Source organism: Vombatus ursinus, unplaced genomic scaffold, assembly GCF_900497805.2.
Source record: "Vombatus ursinus unplaced genomic scaffold, bare-nosed wombat genome assembly UNPS02009835.1, whole genome shotgun sequence".
In the NCBI taxonomy this organism is placed as follows: domain Eukaryota; kingdom Metazoa; phylum Chordata; class Mammalia; order Diprotodontia; family Vombatidae; genus Vombatus; species Vombatus ursinus.
Window position 1 is genome coordinate 22,998,709 of NW_020949613.1, and position 2,279 is coordinate 23,000,987.

Consider the following 2,279-nt stretch of genomic DNA (forward strand, 5'->3'; position numbering starts at 1 on the left):
TTAGTGTCATACTGATCAATTACAGCAATCCTTAGCTGTTCATGGGTTACCAGAAGTATAATGGGACTACTTTAGAGTTTTGGGTTGGGACAAGGATAGGTCCAACAAATCCACTGCCAACTTCCTGGGTTCACATTACCTTTCAGCCCCACGAACCCCAGAGGACATGGTTGACATTGGGACACTTCCTCACTCCTAGCTTTGAGATTCTGATCTACTTTAGGAGGATTCCAAGAAGGCATGGTTTACTTCAGAGCCTTTTAGACCTATTTAGAGGTCATTGAAAATTTTTGGGGTAAAGGGTACTGATTGTATCTCCTTCCCTGATAGAGATCTTATGCCCATTATCGAGTATTCTTCCCCAAGGATAAGGACTAAACTCAATCAATCAATCAATCAGTCAATCAACAAACATTTATTAAGCACTCTCTATATTTCTGTCACCGTCGTAGGGTCTGGGGATACAAAGACAGAGAATGAAGCAATTCTTACTCTTAAGAAGCAAGAGCAGCTAATACAATTCTGATTGGTAGCTCTTGACTTCTCCGGGACCATAATTTCATTATTTCTTTAATGCTGCTACTCAGTGAATATAGGCTATAAAGCAGCAGAATTTACAACTTTAGATTGGTAATGACATTCATGAACATTCCTGTTCATGACCCAATCATGGCCACCAGAAGTATTATGGTTGCATTGTCGCTCCTAGCTTCCACTCATCTTGCTCACTCACTCTCACCACAAGCTCTGCTCACCACCATGATCAGGCTGCTAACAATACCACAGGTATTATTATCGCTATCTTATAGATAAGTAAACCAAGGCTACAAGAACTTGTAACTTGCCCATGGTCACACGGATAGAAGGGGTCAGAGTCCAGGATCTAGGTTATCCTGATTCCAAATCCAGGGCTTTAGCCACTACACCAAGCTACTTTGTGACAAACATATAAGTACATTTCTAGTTGCATCTAAAATAGGTGATTTTTTTCTTTTTTAAAATAATATTATATTTTTCCCCAATTACAGGTAAAAACAATTTTTAACATTTGGGTTTTTTTAAGTTTTGAATTTCAAATTCTATTATTCTTTCCCTCCCCACCCTCTTCCCTGAGATGATAAGCAATCTGATATAGGTTAAACATGTGCAATCACATAAAATGTATTTCCATATTAGTCATTTTGTGGAAGAAAATTCGAACCAAAAAAAAGAAAAGAAAGAAAATGAAATATAGTATGCTTTGGACTGCATTCAGACACCATCAGTTCTTTCTCTGGTGGCTGATAGTATTTTTCATCATGAGACTTTGGGATTGTCTTGCATCACTGTAATGCTGAGATCAGCTAAGTCATTCACTTTCATTATACAATATTACTATTACTGTGTAAAATGTTCTGGTTCTCCTCACTTCACTCAGCATCAGTTCATTTAAGTTTCTCCAGGCTTTTCTGAAATCATCCTGCTCACCACAAAATAGGTGGTTTTTCTTTGAAAAACATTGGCGTCCTTTTTTTTTCTGTAGTCCTGCCACATTTTTTAAGGGAGTCAACACGTTCCAGGGGATCTACTCTAAAAACAGGATTGAGACTTGTCCTCTTGTTCTGAAGCCTAGGCATGTGGGATGCTCTGGTTCACATTAAAGAATGCCTCTTAATTTAGTGACAGTTATAGTATTAGCTATGACTAGATAGGTTTCTGAAGACTGAAGTCCCATAGGAATTGACAGAAAACTCAGTAAGTCTGGGTCCAACAGTATTATAATCATGGTGCTAGGCTAGAGCCAATGGACTACATTAGAGGAATGAAGGACAATAATAACCTCCAGTTATCTATCTCTTACTTACTTACTTTCTTCAATGTTCAACTTAAATACCATCATGTATAGAAAAGCACTTCTTGATCTTCCTGGTTATTAATGTTCTAGGTCTCCTCAAATTACCTGTATTTAGTAATGTGTTTCTATGTTGTATCCCCCAGTAGAATGGTGGAATGTAAGGAGGGCAGGAGCTATTTTCATTTTTATTTTTAACTTTCTCCATTCCTCCACTGTTGCCACTGTTGTTGCTGCATCCTGGAGGAGCTGCAGAATTCCTGCTCTGAGTTCCAGATGAGCTCCTTCTATAGACCTATATATCTAGCTGGTCATGGACCCAACCAGGTACTTTCATTCTGGCCATTTTCCAACCTGTTGTTTCAAATGCCTCTCTTCCCCTGCTCACTCCTTTCATCTCTTGTCCTGAAAATTAATCAAATCAATACTACTGTTGCTTATAGAATAG